An 18406-nucleotide genomic window follows, 5' to 3' on the forward strand; every position below is an offset into this window, starting at 1 on the left:
AAGGTCTAGAAGATGACCAACTCAAACAGCAGCAATAGATGAGCGATCGTCTCTGACTTTACATCTACAAGGTGGACCAACTAGGTAGGAGTGTCTAATAGAGTGGACATGGTATTTAAAAACTCCAGCAGAACTGCTGTGTCTGATCCACTCATACAGCACAATACACGGTGGATAAGTGGGTAGCACTCTCGCCTCACAGCAAGAAGGTCCTGGGTTCGATCCCCAGGTGGGGCGGTCCTGGTCCTTTCTGTGTGGAGTTTGCATGTTCTCCCGGTGTCCGCGTGGGTTTCCTCGGAGTGCTCCGGTTTCCTCCCACAGTCCAAAGACATGCAAGTGAGATGAATTGGAGATACAAAATTGTCCATGACTGTGTTTGATATAACCTTGTGAACTGATGAATCTCGTGTAATGAGTAACTACCGTTCCTGTCATGAATGTAAGCAAAGTGAAGAAAACATGAAGCTAAAATCCCAAAAAACAAACAAACCGCACGATACACATTAACACACCACCACCATGGCAGTGTCACTGCAGTGCTGAGAATCATCCACTACCTAAATATAATACCAGCTCTGTGGGGGTCCTGACCATTGAAGAGCAGGGTGAAAGCAGGCTAAAATTTTATGTAGAGAAACAGATGGACTACAGTCAGTAATTGTAGAACTATAAAGTGCTTCTGTATGGTAAGTGGAGCTGATAAAATGGACAACAAGGAGATGGTTTGTTATGTTATGGCTGATCAGTGTATGCCAGCCATAGGTGTCTGAAATCAATCAATTGTTAGGGTGTCCACATACTTTTGAACATATAGTGTGTGTTATGTCTCTGGTTTTCAATTAAATTTAAAGTTAAAAATATGCAACACAGCAAGACACTTTGAGGATTTTATATAAAGTAGTAGGATTTACATTATCATGGGCTTAGAGGCTTTTGGACAAAGAAAAAGTAGCAGAAGTGTCTTCTTTTTTTCCTTCATGTCATCAGCCACAAACTTTAGTCGAGCCTTAGGGTGGCAATTTTGGAGCAGTGTGAATGCCAGTGTGAATTTTGATTGGCTGTGGTAGGTGTCGCCCATATTTCCAAATCATAGCAGACCTATTTTTGGTGGTTTTTGGATTATATCTGTTCATCCGGATAAATTTCTTCCCAGCATTAGGTGATACTAAGGGTTGTTTTTCGAATATTGGTAAAAAACCTCTTCAGTGAACGTTTTAATGGGTGCAGTAAAACTTATACTAATGGTCACAGAATGATACCAGCTATAAGCAATTACAGTAAACAGCTAGGAAGCCATGTGTATGTAATGCGCAGTGGCTCAGTGGGTAGCACTGTCGCCTCACAGCAAGAAGGTCCTGGGTTCGATTCCCAAGTGTAGTGGTCTGGGTCCTTTCTGTGTGAAGTTTGCATGTTCTCCCGTGTCTGCATGGGTTTCCTCCGTGAGCTCCAGTTTCCTCCCACAGTCCAAAGACATGCAGTCAGGTGAATTGGAGATACAAAATTGTCAATGACTGTTTGATAGGAAAAACTTGAACTGATGAATCATGTGTATCGAGTAACTACCTGTCATGTCATTAATGTAACCAAAATGACTGATGTAACATGATGTTAAAATTCTAATTCTAAGTCACTACATATACAGGCAAGCACACACTATAAAGACTGGAGACACTAGCTAAAATCCCAGTATACATTTGACAGCAACAGTATCCTTATGCCTACTCGAGTCACCCATGCTGTGGGCAGTGATGCACCCATATGCCTTGACTGTGCCAAAAATGAAATTTATAAAACAATAAATCAAAGAACTGTACATCTGTTTTTGCCAAAAACAAGTTGAACCATGGATTCATCTGACCACAAGACATGTTTTCTCTATTTTTCGTTCCATCTGAGATAAGCTCAGGCTCAGACTTCTTGGCAGCGTTACTGCATAATATTATGGTATGACTTTTTCATTGCATAATGCAGTTTCGGGTTGCATTTCTTGATGCAGAGGTGGACTGTGTTAAGTCACAATGTTTTATGATAGATTTATTTTGTTTTTATTACACAAGCGTGATGGCCTTTCAGCTAATGCTGTTGGAAGGCTGGTAGGTAATCCATACTCAGTGATAATTTTTGGCCTTTCCCTACATTGACTAAGATGTCACAATATTATGTAGAGTAGATAGTAAAAAAAACTAAATTTGAGAAATATTCTTATTGAACAAATTGATATCTCTTCCACAAAGTTTGTATTAGTGGTGAGCTGCAGCTCATCTTTGCTTGCTTGTGGATATAAAGTGAGCCACTATCTATATTTGAACCTTTGCTGGATCCTTTTTTTATATAACCAGTCTTTCCAAGCAGTCTTTATCATGATTTTAATGAAATTTCTTGTGTGTTGCAGGCATCAAATAGAAAATGTGTTTATATTTACAAAATACCATTAAGTTGTTAAGTGGAAACATTTAACGTTGTTGGTAGGTTCAAGATCACTTTTCATTACTTTTTTTTGCATTTTACAAAATTTCTCAACATTTTCAGAAATTGGTTTTGTACAGCTTTCTAATTAGAAACATTTTAATGGTTTGAAAACTGAAGATACTAATCTTTGTAGTTTTGCTAGTGGAATATTTGCTTATTCTTGCTTGGTAGCTGCTTAACACTTACTGAAATAACCATGGGCTTAATGGGAAAATATTTTGCCTTGATGGCAGCATATTATTTTCTAAAACATCAGTATACGCCTTTGCATCAATGGAAATTTCACACATATGCAAGTCACCAATGCTGTGGGCAATAATGCACCCCTATACAATACCTTTTGCTAACCCTTTTCGGGTTTGGCACAGAACTCTTAATGCCTGCTTATTGTGGAATGTTTTTGTGATGTATTTGGCTGCCCTTAATTGCCGATAGTTTGATGTAGTGAGTGGGTATGCACTGTGATGGATTACAGCCCTGTCCAGTCTGTTTTCCCCACTATGCACCTAGTGTTTTTAGGATAGACAGAATAGACTCTGGATCCACCATTACCTTGATCATGCTAAATCAGTTTTGAAGATAGAAGAATTAATTTTGACTAACAAAATCAAAATCATTTTACTTTTAAACTTGTAGATTAGCAAATCTGAAACTAATAAAGTGGTATGAATACCTGAGCTCAAAAAGCTTAATTGGATAGCTTTGTAGGCAATCAGGTCTTTAAAAAAATGTTAATCCAGGGCACCACTATGCACTACTTTTCTTAATGGTGCATTTACTCTAATTTGCAATTGAAAGCAATTACAGGCTTTTTCTTGCAGTTAGGGTTTTACAGTTATGAATGAATCTACCTGTTTAATCCTTTTCTTTTCAGCCCGAAAACCATGAGATTTATTAAAATGTATAGTTTTTCATGGTCATGGTATAAGATGTGAATAGTAGCAAATTTGCAGTGGCTATAAATTTCCTTGCATGAATGTTTGTGCTTTCAATTGACTTTTTTTTAATTATGGCAATATAGAAATCTATTCACCTGAGATAATTAGTTTGAATACTTGGGCTGAAGCCATGGAGGGATAATTTGGTGATTAACTTTAATTTGAGTTATTGGACTGCGAAAGCATGCCAATTGGGAGCTCATTTCAGATTTTTCTAAGGCTCTTATTTTCTTAAGAAAAATAAAAGCCAGATATATGAAGAAAGACTTATGTTCCTCATTTTAATAACTCTGGAATGCTACTATCCAGTCAGACAAATGTCTGTCCTCTCGCTTTCTTTTAACTCACCCCTTTTGTTTGCTTGTAATGTTTCCTACTTCTTTCTAGACCACAAGAATTCCCCTGTAGGAATTTCCCTGGTGCTCTCCGTCTCACCCTATAGCTCCTCCTCAGACATTCCAGTGGGTTTTCATAGGTAAACATAATACTTTTTGGAGTAGAGCGCATATTATGAATTTATGCTGCAATGCTTCACCCTGTCAAAACTCCAGTCCTTGGCTTCTCTTGTTCTTTGTCACATATTTAATGTTCACTTATTCATAATACTTGAGTCATAACAAATCCATCATGTTAATAAGAGGCATGACTTGCTTTCTTTTGTAAGTCTTCATTGAAGCATATAACCCCCTACAGAGGATATGCAGTTTGAGTTGGAATCAGGGTGGTCTGTCCTACTTTTGAGGGTCTTTTTTAGGTACTCAATCACCACATTCCCTAGCCATGAGCTTTTTCTTAAACATCGGACTATAATTTAATTCATATTATCTTAATATCTTAATATTTTTCATTTGGGTTTTGAAAACCCATACACATGTGGTTGAAAGCACTGTTTGTTCATACATCTGATAAGCAGGTTTTGCTAATAGTGAACAAAAACAGTTTTAAAACCAAACCAAGGTACATTTTCACAGGTAAAGATGAGTAAGATACTTGCTAGCAAATCTTACACATTTTCAGAGCAGTTTAAAACAAGACATACATGCTCATACATCTACACTGGATTCTGAATGTTCATTTTGAAAGCCTGTACATCAGGTTTCTTAACATTTCATCCTGATTAGATATTACAGGTGCAGGATTCATTAGCAAAGTTTAGGTAACATTAAATGCTTTCACTTTTATTCCAACTGCTTTGCAAAATTTCCTGGAGGTTTGTGCTGTTAACAGACATGTTTGATCTTTGTCTTTGGTCTCTTTGATGTTTGTCTTTTGGTTACTGCTTTGAGTTTCCAAGTGTTTCTAGCTATAGGCTTTGGACCCACAGTGGCTCTGATCTAGCTACTGATAGAAATGAGCTAAAACAAAATAATGGTTTACAGTGGACTCAGCTATCTAAATAATTTTGCTTGTGATTATGGTTATAGACGACAAAGCATGGTGCATTAGTGGAGAGTAAAAACCAATGGCTTATCTGGTCTGGTAATTAAGATGTGCAGTAATGCTTTTGAAGAGCAGTGGTTTTCTCTGTGGGGTCAATTCATTAACACACTTTGTTTTTGCTTTTATCCCCACATGCACACGTGCAGAATCAAAGCCACTTGTGTTTTAATGACTTGTATGAAATTGGCCCTCTGCTCTTATTTGAGTGGGTAGTCAGGCTTTTTAGTTCTTCACAGTGGGACATCCTATTAGCTTCTTCTTGCTTACAGTTCCACTCATGCAGGTTACGTATTTATCCAACCATATAGTCCATATGTGAACAATGCATGCTAACAGACATGCATGCGCTTTCAAAAATTTACGTTATATATATCATTTTTGTTACTGTACTATTTTAAAATGAATTGGCTTAAAATAATTTTTGTTTTAGTTTTTTAATTCTTATTTTTGTAAACTTATTCACATCTATATCTGTAAATGATGACACTTTAGAAAAATGTCTTTTACAATGAGGACCTCTAGTGGTGGAACTAAGAAATCACCACAGGCTCTGAACTGTCAGGACAAGGTCGGTTAAAAGCACAACTGTTAATATATCCTTATTACTTTTCAGTGGGCACTAGGGTGGCACAGCGGACTGTTACACTAGCTCACCACTGCTAAGATTCTGGTTCGAATCTCAGCCATGCGATCAGCCGCAAGGGAATTTACACAGACGTGGGGGAATGGCTGAAGCCCTACTATTTCTGCCTTGTGTCCACTCTTACCCCACAACCCTCACCAGGATGAAGCAGTTGATAAATGAAATGATTCTTTTCTGTAGCATTAGTACTTATATAAAAGTACATAATTAAAAGGGTCAGGGCCCTCAAAGAAGATCCCAACATGGGAAGCTTCCCAACATACCACAATCAAGTCTGACTAATACCACATTTACACCAGTGTAGAGAAATATGGGAGTGCTAAACAACGTGTGCTTATCTAAAACTTATTTTCTTTAATTTTGTATAGATTTACCTATTGAAAAAATATGTAAGTACACTTATTTGCATTTTAATTCAATGTGTAATTCTAATGCGCTAAATATAGCCACAAGAGCTCATATCCTCCTTTGCATGAAGAAATGCTGCTGTTTCAAGGTGATCTCTTTTTTTTCCCCATAATTATTTCAGCAAGATGATGCCAGGTGTCTTTTCACATGTGCTACAACAGTGTCTTTGTTTGTAGACACAGAGTGTATGTGCTTGACTGGCTTGCCAGCATCACGATGAAGAGAATCAGACAGCAGTGACTACAGACAGTTGAGCAGCTGGGTTCAATTCTCTTTTCTGGTCACTCTCTGTGAGAAGTTTTGCAAGTGAACAAGTGAACACTGGCCTAATATAAAATTGAGATCTTTATAAGAGAAAACTAAGCCAAGTAAAATTAGAATATGAATGTGAGTAAAGAGGTTTTGTTTTGTAAGATGTCTAAAAATTGACTGCCTTTTAGAAAAGCACACAATTACATCTTCCTTGGAAAACACAAACACGAATCTACACACATGCACAGGGTTGTGCAGTGACGGAATTTTTTTAAGTATTCAGAATGCAAAAATAATGTACATGTAGTTTGTTTAAAATACAATTACAAAGGGAGTATTTAGATTATAGTTACCTTTAGAAATCTTATTTTTTCCCCACAATAACTTACTATTAAACATCTTAATACAGACAGACAATTAGGCCATTTGAAATTACACATCACTTACTGTACTATCAGAACTTTGGTGTCCATCCCTTGCTGGCACATGTGGGTTTGTAAAGTAATCAGTTTTTTCTATCTTATATATACACACCGTATATATACACACCGATCAGCCATAACATTAAAACCACCTCCTTGTTTCTATACTCAATGTCCATTTTATCAGCTCCACTTACCATATAGAAGCACTTTGTAGTTCTACAATTACTGACTGTAGTCCATCTGTTTCTCTACATACTTTTTTTTTGCCTGCTTTCACCCTGTTCTTCAATGGTCAGGACCCTCACAGGAGCTGCACTACAAAGCAGGTATTATTTAGGTGGTGGATCATTCTCAGCACTGCAGTGACAATGACATGGTGGTGGTGTGTTAGTTTATGTCGTGCTGGTATGAGTGGATCAGACACAGCAGTGCTGCTAAAGTTTCCACTCTATTAGACACTCCTACCTAGTAGACACTCCACCTTGTAGATGTAAAGTCAGAGAAGATCACTCATCTATTGCTGCTGTTTGAGTTGGTCATCTTTGAGATCTTTATCAGTGGTCACAGGACGCTGCCTACAGGGCGCTGTTGGCTGGATATACTGTATTTTTGGTTGGTGGACTATTCTCACTCCAGCAGTGACCGTGAGGTGTCCATCAGAGCTGCTGTGTCTGATCCACTCATACCAGCACAACACACACTAACACACCACTACCATGTCAGTGTCACTGCAGTGCTGAGAATGATCCACCACCTAAATAATATCTGCTCTGTAGTGGTACTGGGAGAGTCCTGACCATTGAAGAACAGCATGAAAGCAGGCTAACAAAGCATGCAGAGAAACAGATGGTCTACAGTCAGTAATTGTAGAACTACAAAGTGCTTCTATATGGTAAGTGGAGCTGATAAAATGTACAGTGAGTGTAGAAACAAGGAGGTGGTTTTAATGTTATGGCTGATCAGTATATATAAACCAGTGCCAACATGACACACAGGTTCATATATTTTTGACTTATTTTTATTTTCTCTTATTTTATTATTAATGATCCTGCACAGGATAATGAGTGTAATGACCTGTGATTGGCTTCCTGTCCATTCACACCTACTGTCAATCCAGAGTAGCCAGTCTACATTAATTTGTTTTTGGGAAGCGACAGGAAACCTAAGTAACTGATGAAAACGTGTGCTAACACTTCACATTCATAACAGTAACTAAAGGCAAGGCAGGTTATATGCCCAGGACCACAAAATAATCAGTACTTGATTAATAATGATTTTTCATAACATTTGCACTTGCACACAGTGTTACTTCACTCTTAGCCTTCCAGCCCATGAAATCACTGAGCTGTGTCTTGGACCTTTGGTTGAGCTCCAAAGACTTCCAGATCTCTCTTTGTAAGGCCCAACACTCAGACAAGAAACCATGAGGCATATCCCCATATCCCCCTACCCATGCTGCACAAGGGCAGCTTCTTCTCCCAGACTCCCAAGTGAGTCCCAGATCTGGTGCTGAGTGATGACAGGCTCTTCTAGCAGACATGCTGTCTGCATCCTTACTCCTGTAGAAATGTTATAGCTCTTCAGAGCCTCAAAAGATATGCTTTCTCACAAAACACATAAACCAGCCATAACTTTATATTACTAACACAGGCCCAAGGCAACATTGACTAACAGCTTCGTATTCATGTTTGAACTGACTGCATATGAGAATTTAATTAAATTTAACCCTATTGTAAGTTCCTAGTCGTGCTCAGTAGTTAAACACGTGTGTAAGTTCCCATTTAACCACTTGATGTCAGTAGGAATACATGCCATATTTTGAAAACGTGCTCCGTTACCAATGTATGTATGAAGTACAAATAGACTATACTGATAAAATATATGTGAATACTTGACCCTTTAGCTTGTTGGACGTTACATTCTGAAACCATGAGCCCCCTATTGGAGGTCATAACTGTTTTTTACTCCTCTGGAAAGGCTTTCCACAAGATGTAGGAATTTGTAAGGTCAGGCACTGATGCTGGACAAGAAGTCTAGTTTTAAAATTTGTCCACTGTAGTTCCTCCATGCCAAACTTCAACCATGCTTTTATGAACTTTGCTTTGTGTTCAGGGATATGGTCAGCCACCAGCCAATTATTGACCAATAACCTCGATCACTGTATGTACAGACATATGTCTTAAGAAGTAAGAGCCCCATGGATTAAACGTTGAGATGCCTGTACTACCTGATGGAAAACTGGCCAGTGGTCAATCCCATTATATGACTAGAACCAGTTAGCACATGTTTTTAGAGCCTATGTATGAACCCCATTTCCAGAAAAGTTGGGACATTTAGAAAATTCAGTAAGAAGAAGAATCTGTGATTTGTTAATTTTCTTGAAACTGACAAAAATAAAAAGAGAGAATTTCATTGATCAACTTTATTGCATTTTGTAAATATAAACACATTAAGAAAAGTATAAGAATATAAGAATATAGAATATAAGAATATAAGTTACAGTGTAAGCAGTGAGCATGTGTATTGGTAAAGGTGAGGGAATCATGATTTGGTTTCAAAGAAGAAGCCACCAATAGCTTAGGCTGTACAAACAATGATGGATCATGGCTCACCACTTTGAAACAAACTTAATGAGAGAATTGTCAGTCAGTTTAAAAAGTATATTTATCAATGCAAAATGCAAATTATTTCAGTCTTTTGCAATCTACAGAACATAATATTGTGAGAAGATTCAGGGAATCCAAATAAATTTTAGGTCATATAGGGTAAGGCCTGGAACCATTGACGAATGTGTGTGACCTTTGAGCCCTTAGATGGAATTGCATGAGAAACAGTCATGCTAATGTGATAAATATAGCCACATGGGTATGGGAGTACTTTAGAAAACCGTTGTTACTTAACGAAGTCCACTGCTGCATCAAGAAATGCAACCTAAAACTTTGATGCACAAGAGTAAAGCTGTATACATAAACATTGAGTTTCCTTGGCCCAAGATTATCTCAGATGGACCAAAAAATAGTGGAAACATCAGATATGACCACGTTTCAGCTTGGTTTTGGGAATTTTCTGTATCAAAAACAAAAAGGACTATCCATACTGTTGTTGGCAAAAGGTGCAAAAACCAATATCCGTCATGGTATGGGAGTATATGTTGAGATTTTAGCACCAAGCACATAATTTCCTGTGAAGTTCATGGTTATTTCAGCAAGACAATGTCAGGCCTCATTCTGCACTTGCAACAATAGTGTGTCTTCATAGACGCAGAGAGGGTGTGCTTGACTGGTCTGCCTGCAGCCCAGATCTGTCTCCTATTGAAAATGTTTGGTGCATCATAAAGTGGAGAATCAGACAATGACGATCACAAACTGTTAAGCAGCTGAAGTCTCGTATCAAGCAAGAATAGAGAAAAAATCCACTTGCAAAACTGCACAGTTCGAGTCCTCAGTTCTCACACCATTAAAAAGTCGGATTATTAGTAGGAACGGTGATGTAACACAGTGGTAAACCTGTCCCAACTTTCTTTTTAAAGTATGTTGCAGGCATTACATTTTAAATGTGTTTATAGTAACCAAATACAGTGAAATAAATCAGTAAAGACCATTAGAAATATTTACTTTCTATGTTTGTCAAGGGTGGCATGATGGTTTCCTCCCACAATCCAAAGACATGCAAGTGAGGTGAATTGGAGATACAAAATTGTCCATGACTGTGTTTGACATTAAAAAAAAACTTGCGAACTGATGAATCTTGTGTAACCAGTAACTACCGTTTCTGTCTTTAATGTAACCAAAGTGTGTAAAACATGCCGTTTAAATCCTAATAAATAAAGTACAGGTAAATGTGCTACAGCTTTCTGCTGGCATCTGTTACAACTAACGACGTGTACCACTTAGTGGCTGACATCTTTGTTTTTTTTCACCATCACATTCTTGTAGATAGAGAGATGATCAGAGCTCCTCCTGGGGTCAGCTATGGCCATCTCGCTTAGCTTGGCAAAAGGGTGAGGTCACACAGGAATCACCCCTCCTGCTTTGATCCAAACACAGCACTCATATGAAGTTCATCCAGATTAGATAGTAGCTCAATTTGCATAACAGAAGTATTTGTGGCCACTTTGGGGGTTAGTTCGGACGTCTTAAAGTACCTTTTAGATCAAATCCCTATCAGGCTGACAGGGAGCCACTCATAAGTACTCTATGACGAATAGGCTTTCAAAGTGCCAGGTTCAAATTATGTGTAGAGATGGCGTGTGTCTGTGCGAGGGACTTTGTGGTGCTGATAAAGCAAATTGTCTGGCTCGTTATGTCAGGTCCAGCCGTGCACCTCCTAATCTTAAAGGTCTTTAATCAAAGCCAGCTTTAGTCTGTTACTTTGCCCTAAAAAGCAAAATGTGACTATTTGAGGTAGTACAGCTCATCCAGTGCTGTGATAATGAGGAAAAACTCTTGGTTATCTTCAGTTAATGTCAGACTGAATTTCTCTTCTAATGAAATGCGTCTCCTCTTTGTTTGTACAGATCATTTTTTAAATGGCACCAGAGTGTAGCAAGAAATAAAATGAATTAAAAGTGTATAAATTTGCTGATTTGCAGAATGTGTGTTTACTCATTTGTTCCTTAGGGGTCATTTTGCCACCATTGAATTTAGCCTGCCTGTTGTCTTGGCTGAGGATCGGTTAGCCTGGTGTAGACAGATATGCGGGTTGTGGTCATGAGCACGAAACCATGGGATTTAAGCAATCAGTCAGTTGTGTGTTTTTCTGTGTGTTTGTGTATGCCTGGAGGAAACTCATAAGTGAGATAAATTACCAATCTGTCATTGCATGGTAAATGTGTTCTGTGTGTCTTAATTCGAATGTGACAATGTGTGATATTTATTAACCCTGGATGAAATGCACAAAATTTATGCTTCATACTTCGACTTCAGGTCTTTTAATGATGGTGCTTTTGTACCATTCTACTATGTAATTACTATTTAAATATACACAGACCAGCCATAACATTAAAACCACCTCCTTGTTTCTACACTCACTGTCCATTTTATCAGCTCCACTTACCATATAGAAGCGCTTTTTAGTTCTACAATTACTGACTGTAGTCTATTTGTTTCTCTGCATGCTTTGTTAGCCCCCTTTCATGCTGTCCTTCAATGGTCAGGACCCCCACAGTTTCCACCACAGAGCAGGAATTATTTAGGTGGTGGATGATCTCAGCACTGCAGTGACAATGACATGTTGGTGGTGTGTTAGTGTGTGTTGTGCTGGTATGAGTGGATCAGGCACAGCAATGCTGCTGGAGTTTTGAAATACCGTGTCCACTCACTGTTCACTCTATTAGACACTCCTACTTGTAGATCTTGTAGATGTAAAGTCTGAGACGATCACTCATCTATTGCTGCTGTTTGAGTTGGTCATCTTCTAGACCAGGGGTCAGCAACCTTTTTTGTACTCTGTGCCGACTAAAAAAATTAATTGAAGATGAAGTACTAAGTGTGCCATGGAACACATTAGTCATATAACACAAACTGTTGCTATGCATGTAACATAAACCAATGAATCAGTTAATTCAACTTGCATGTCAGTGTGATCCTTGTCCCTGACTTTCTCTGCAAAGATGATCCATCTGTGGTGTATATCAGGTGAACTTTTACCATGGCTTAAATTTTGAAGAACACTAGTCTGTTTCTTGTACTTTTAAATTTCTCGTTTGATAGAATCCGTTTTGTCAGCATTATCCTTAAATGAGCTTTTTGCACGAAATTGAAAGCTGACTCACTCCCGACACCTTGATTAACCTTAACTGGCCATAGGTGGGAGGCGGTTAAGGTGGAGTAATTTATGGTTAAGGTTAATCAAGGTGTCGGGGGTGAGCATATGGCATAGGGTGTAAGGACGGATCCAACTTTAAGGCGCAGCCCTGAGCATGAAATAAATTTTTTTTTACTCTTACCAATCAGCGTGCCAGGCAAACGTGCTTCACGTGCCAGCTTTGGCACGCGTGCCATAGGTTGCTGACCCCTGTTCTAGACCTTCATCAGTGGTCACAGAATGCTGCCCACGGGGCGCTGTTGGCTGGATATTTTTGGTTCGTGGACTATTCTCAGTTCAGCAGTGACAGTGAGATGTTTAAAAACTTCATCAGCATTGCTGTGTCTTATCCACTCATACTAGCACAACACACACTAACACACCACCACCATGTCAGTGTCACTGCAGTGCTGAGAATGATCCACCACCTAATAATAATAATACCTGCTCTGTAGTGGTCCTGGGAGAGTTCTGACCATTGAAGAACAGCATGAAAGGGGGCTAGCAAAGCATGCAGAGAAACAGATGGACTACAGTCAGTAATTGTAGAACTACAAAGTGCTTCTACACGGTAAGTGGAGCTGATAAAATGGACAGTGAGTGTAGAAACAAGGAGGTGGTTTTAATGTTATGGCTGATCAGTGTATAAATAGGTGTCTAGATGCAACACTTAACATTTTGTTTATCCCGTTTTAGAAAACGAGGTCCAAAGTAAGATAGGAAAAAGGATTGTATGTTAAATGAAATCCACTATCCAGTCTGCAAAACATGAAGAGAAAACACTGTAATCACATATGTATGTTAATGCCACAAGTGGCTGTTTAACATACATTTGTTAATGCTAAGAAAAGAAAGCTACATGAATCCATTAATGTTACTAATGGCTGTATGGAATTATACAGTAAACTGACTTGTCTGTGAAAATAAATTGCCAATGTTGCAGTTATTTTACAGCATTGTGTTAGCATAACACTAAAACCTCCAAATTCTTAGGATCATGCAGTATCTCCATGCAGAGCTGTCAGATTAGAAAAGTCTCTCATAATGTAAAGGTTAATAGAGGATCAAACAAAGGTTAGTAATCCATCTTACTCTGCATAGTTACCACATATACTAAGCTTCCTAAGCTTGAGTAAAAGTAAAAGCCTTGACTTCATCCCATTAACCATCACTGTCAGTCACTACATTCCTGTCCATAGGTTAAGGGGGAGGGAAGCATACTTACAATAACTGTATGGGTTGAAAAGTGGATTAGCTGACCTGGCCTTTCTTGGTCCTACATGAATAAAGACCTCACCTCCATCTACTGTTCAGTAAAGGAAATAACCTGTTGTATGGGTATGCGCTATCCTAGTGTTAGTTCCAAGGGCACTATTCATTCAATCATTCTTTTTAACTAACTGTTTCATCCTGGTCAGGGTCATCTAACTTATCATGCTATACTTATGACAAAATAATATGGAAGGTATTGTATTATAGAGGCCACCCCAAGTGGTGCAGCAACAAGGCCAATAGTGAAGAGAGAGAATAGGGAAGACACAGAGTCATAATTAGTTATTACAAATGTGCCAGCTGCTTGATCCACCAGTGTGTAACAACCCAAATTCTCAAAAATGAATCAAGACTGTCAGCAGATTTAAAAATAATAAAAGAAGATTGAACAGCCACTTGCATCCAGTGTAGTGCTGCCATGCCAAAAGGCCAGAGCCCATGCCATGGCAAAAAGGCCAGAGCCCTAATACTAGCCGAGTTCTACAGAAAGAAGACAAAGGAAGCAGACATATGCACCGGCAGTAAAACCAGGCCGAGACTGATATCACAGCCTCAGAAGAAGAGTGCAGGTAAAACATAGAAGACAGCAAAGATCTGGCAATGAGGCAAGGATTATAAAGGGACCCCTCCAACTACAGCAAATTAATGCTTAATGAGGTACAAAGACAGACAATTAAAGAAAGCAGCACTGTTAGGCATCTGAATTGTCATGCTTTCCCACCCCCTTCTGGCCATTAGTGGCATAGCAGGTTGGTGTAATAACGTCATCTGTGCCAGGTACAGATAATAATACTCTTATTATTTGGTGTAATTTAATAATCCTAGAGCTTGCACACATGAAGCTGGATATATAGCAATTTGTTGATATTGCTTTTTGCTGTAGGTAGAGAAAACCATGACTCAAACGACCACTGTTCCATTTTCAGCGTAATTGAGGTTGATCAGAACCTTGACTGCCCATCTGTTACTGATTTTTCCATGAAACCACATTTACATAAGGAGTTATGGTGGTCCAAGCACGTTGCTGTTTGTTATAGCTATGCAAACAAAGTGGAGGTGACTGAGTTTGTATAGCTGGCATAACCTAAATTACAAGTAAGTAAACACAGTTTTAGCATTTTAATCAGTCATTGTGGACAGAACTCAGAGACCGCAAACGATGACTTGTTTCTAATAAATTGTTCTTGGACCTGAAAACATTTTTAAACAGTAAATCCTCTCAGAACACTGATGTTTATTACGCAGATCAGTTATAGGCTTACATTAATTACATAAACATGGTTATGAAATATTGTGATAGGTTTGGCTTTTATTATATAAATAACAGAAGACCACTACAAGATGACCTTCACTTTTTCTTATTGGTACATGCTCTTTGCTGCCTCCTTGAAACTCTGGAGCTGACTAGTTTAATATAAATAATGTATCTGATATGAAACCTAATACTCATTAGCTAATGTAGCTGAGCAAAAAATTATTATTATTCTCATATTATTTATATTAAAAACATAATACCTCAGACTTTTAAGCATTGATTTTTTTTGTGCGTGTACAATGCAGTGTGTCTATTGAAAAAGACACCATAGATTGTACAACCCCAAATCAGAAAAATTTGGGACAGTATGGAAAATGCAAATAAAATAAAAATGCAGTGTCCCTTACATTTACTTTGACTTTTATTTGATTTCAGACAGTTTGAACCCAAGATATTGTATGTTTTATCTGCTCAACTTCATTTTATTTGTTAATAAACATCCATTCCTGCATTTCAGGGCTTCAGAAAATTATTGAAATGTTTAAAAACAATGTACCTCAAAGAAAGATTGGAAGGGATTTGCATTTTTCTCCCTCTACAGTGCATAATATCGAACGATTCAAGGAATTGGGAAGAATTTCCGTGTGTAAAGGCCAAGGGTGCAAGCTTAAGCTGAATGTTCGTGATCTTTGATCCCTCAGATGGCACTGCATCAAGAACCGCCACTATATTATATCAATAGCTGATATAATCACATGGGCAAGGGATTACTTTGCCATACCTTTGTCAAGCTCTACAATATGGAGTTACATGCACAAATGCACTTTTTTTTTTGCATACAATGCAGTGTCAGTATTGGTAAGATACCATAGGTGGTGCTTAGAGGAAATCAGTTCATTACCCCTGTTTGCACCTCACCGGTTAAATATTGTAGTTTAGACATACACCTGGCTTATTTGCTCGCATGCCTCCTCACTTGTGTTTGGTCCTTTACATTAATGACCTTATAATTACAATAAAGGGCACAACAGGGGCAGCAGGGTGGCTCAGAAAATCCTGGGTTCGATCCCCAGGTGGGGTGGTCTGGGTCCTTTCTGTTCTCCCCATGTCTGCATGGGTTTCATCTGGGAGCTCCGGTTTCCTCTCACAGTACAAGGATGTGATAGTGAGGTGTAATGGAGATACACAATTGTCCATGACTGTGTTTGACTTTGACTCACAGTTAAACTTGTGAACTGATGAATCTTGTGTAATGAGTAACTACCGTTTCTGTCATGAATGGAACCAAAGTGTAAAACATGCTGTTAAAATCCTAATAAATAAATAAAATAATAAAGGGCACAACATGCTGTGTGAGTAAAAAGCTCTAGAGTCTCTGAGACCTAAGTTTGAACCTTGCCTCAGATTACTACCTGTAAGGACTTTGGTATTTTCTCCCAACTCCCAAAACAAGTCAGCTGTTTTATTTGCTACTGTAAATGAGTCAATGTGTTAATGAACTGTGTGTGATCTGTCTGGTGCACTTCAATATTCGCGTCAACACTTCCGTGTAGACAACATCAAAGATCTCTTCGATAAGACCTCACCAGGGAAAATACATAATTACTTAACACACGTCAAACTAGTACACCTTATGTAATGAAGGAAATGATGGGAGTACCAAGCCGCACCCCGCCCTCTAAAAACATTTTCACCATTATATGAACCAGAAACTTGACATGCCACGTATATAGCCGTAATCGTGCTGACGTGGCAATAAATCCCAGCTATCATCAATATTCGCGTCAACTTTCTAAAAATGGTCCAAACCCACAGGATAATAATAATAATAATAATAATACATTTTATTTATATAGCGCTTTTCAAGATACTCAAAGACGCTTTACATAAGACAAATAATCAAAACAAATACGTACATACACCATACAAATCATAGTACAAAATCAAAATAGTACATCAACATCAAGAATAATTAAGATAAAAACAAAGAGAGCAGCATAAGACAGTTCATTAAAAATTAGCTAAATTATGAGAGAGAACAACAAATATAGAACAATTTCTTAAAATTAGACAGAAACAGGACAGATTTACATGCAATCAGGAAACTGAAAACTTTACAAGTTTTAGGATCTAGGACTTCACATTTCTGTCGTGATCTAAGTATAAAAACTATTAAAAAGAATAGCAAAAATAAAAGCATTTATTTCGTGTTGTTACAAGTTAAATGCCATATTGAATAGATGAGTTTTGAGAAGTGACTTGAATTTGGACAGGTCAGGACAATCTCGTAGGTGTTTGGGGAGAGCATTCCATAAAGATGGAGCAGCTATGGAAAAGGCCCTGTCACCCCAGGTCCGGTGCTTGGTCCTAGAGGGTATGGACAGTAGGTTAGCCTCAGAAGAGCGAAGGCTACGGGAGGGAATGTGCTGATAAAGCAGTTACTAAAGTAAATAAATAGTAATATTTTATTTATAGTAGTAATTTATTGTTTTTAGAATAACAGATTCTGGATTTTTTGTTTTACTTAAGAGGTTGTTATACTTTTCCTATTTTCTTAGGTGTAAAAATACTAAAGTGATTATTTTAGTGGTTTAAATGACCAGATTAGGTACACTTTAAAAGTGATTTATATGATGACCGAATGACCAGCTCAATGACACTAATTCTAACCCATTAATACAGGCAAGTGGAAGGAACTACATGCATCATTTGTCACAAATTGCCTTTATGTAAATTTTCTATTAATATTTGAGCCTCATAAGTGGAGCATGTGTTCACAAATCACTTTGGCCTCCCCTCTTTAGGAATCTGGAAACCATTTCTGCTTCAGATAACACAAGTCCTGCTCCTGTGACACTTCACAGAGACCAGGTTCCCTTGCAGAACACAATGGTTTCATTGAGAGCCGAGCTAAAAAGAGCAGTCCTAGGTAAATGCTATGGGTCTACGCGTGTGCTGTAGGACAAACAGAGTAGGCATGAATGACATGCAATTCTGTGCTGAAGGTCCCTGTGGAATAGAACATGTATGTGTGGGTGGGTGGAACACATCACTGCAAAGCTTATAGGTGTTTTAGATCAAGTTTGTTAAAATCATTTTGGTTTAATAGATTAATGAAAGTAACAAACAGGATTTAATACATTGCAGTCTACTTTTAACAAGTTTAGGTTTTAAACTGGATTAAGAGTTGCAGGGTTAAATGCCCACCCATCGATCATGTGTACTCACTCATGTACACACCCTCAGGAATTAATGGCCAGTTCTCCATATTTGGACTCCCATTAGTGATGTCAATTAGACAGTTGTGTGCTCAGTGAGGCCTAAAGAAACAGTTTGGAAGTGAAGGGTGACCGTACAAATGGTGGACAGGGGACCCCAGATCTTTGGAAGACCCTAGCATGAATTGTCTGTAATGCAAACCAGCTGCCCGCAATTGCTGAAATTAAGATGTATTATTTCCTGAGGTTTCTCCTGAGCCTTATTTGAAGATGCAGTGGAC

This window comes from Trichomycterus rosablanca, chromosome 2 (genome assembly GCF_030014385.1).
Source record: "Trichomycterus rosablanca isolate fTriRos1 chromosome 2, fTriRos1.hap1, whole genome shotgun sequence".
Lineage (NCBI taxonomy): Eukaryota > Metazoa > Chordata > Actinopteri > Siluriformes > Trichomycteridae > Trichomycterus > Trichomycterus rosablanca.